The sequence below is a fragment of the Vicugna pacos genome, chromosome 5 (genome assembly GCF_048564905.1).
Source record: "Vicugna pacos chromosome 5, VicPac4, whole genome shotgun sequence".
NCBI classification, from domain to species: domain Eukaryota; kingdom Metazoa; phylum Chordata; class Mammalia; order Artiodactyla; family Camelidae; genus Vicugna; species Vicugna pacos.
Window position 1 is genome coordinate 79,493,536 of NC_132991.1, and position 1,188 is coordinate 79,494,723.

Sequence of the window (1,188 nt, forward strand, 5' to 3'; positions counted from 1 at the left end):
AAAGTACACTGGGATACATTGCATATGTGCAGTCAAAAGGTAACAATTCTGCCTAATAAAACTGAAAAAAAATTTAAGTATGTAGAGAAAAAAAAAAAAGAGTAGACCAGGGAACTGCTTTTTCCCTTACAAGCTTTTCAACATATATATGTATTTCTAAACGATGTATCTGCATTCATTTTAGTTCAATAAACAATGTTAAAACGTTAGCATATAATTTGGGGGTATCTGCAACGTCTCGAAGTTTATCCATGGCCAGTGAGTAAAGAAATCCGTTTTGAAGTGCTGTCTACGCCTCGATGACAAGGGCTAGTTTTTTGGTTCATTTTTGCATTTTCCACCCTCACCCCTTCCCTAAGAACACTTAGGATAAAATAAATCAATACATGTAAAAAGGGCTCAACTAAATTTGTTATAGTCTCCCTGGAGAGAGAAAAATACAGAACAAGGCACACAGACAGGGTACCGACTCAGCACAAAAATGAGTTCATTTTCCGCACGCGGATGAGTAAAAAAGTATGTCTCTGGCAAGAGGAAGAGGTACTGGAAGGTAAGGGTTTCAAAAGCAGTGATTTACGTTCGGGGCACCTGGAGGCAGCTCCAGGCACAGAAATGGAAACATGACAGGAACCCACTTGGGTAACTTCTCATCCCTTTTCTTCCTTGCCCTTTTAACTATTTGTAGTTACTTGGGAGTCTGCTGTCCGTTTCCTTTACCAGACTATAAGCCCCACGAGGGCGGGACCTCATCTCCTGCATGCGCCACTGTATCCCCAGCACACAGCAGGAGTCCACTAAACATCTGTTGAAGAATGAATATGCGATGATGCCGCTGGACAGTCATTAGCGTGACACCGAGGAATGGGCACACCGACAACAAACAAGCTGAGAGCAAAGAAGCCGGCGGGGAGATGACAAGGGCGAGCTTCTTGCAGGGTGTCTGAAATTACAAGACAAGAAGGATCCTTTGGGAAGAGCGGGAGGGAGGCGCTGGGCAGTGAGGCAGGCCTCGGGGAATGACAGCCAACCGGAAGACACATTTGCAGCGGCTGGTGGTGAGCTGGTCTATGAGAAAGTGGAGCTGGGAGTGGCGGGCGCGTGCGCAAACGCGGCCTCCGCCCTCACCGGGCGCGCCTGCGTGCGCGTGCACGAGGGGTCAGAGCGGAAATGGCGCCACGGGGCCGCGCG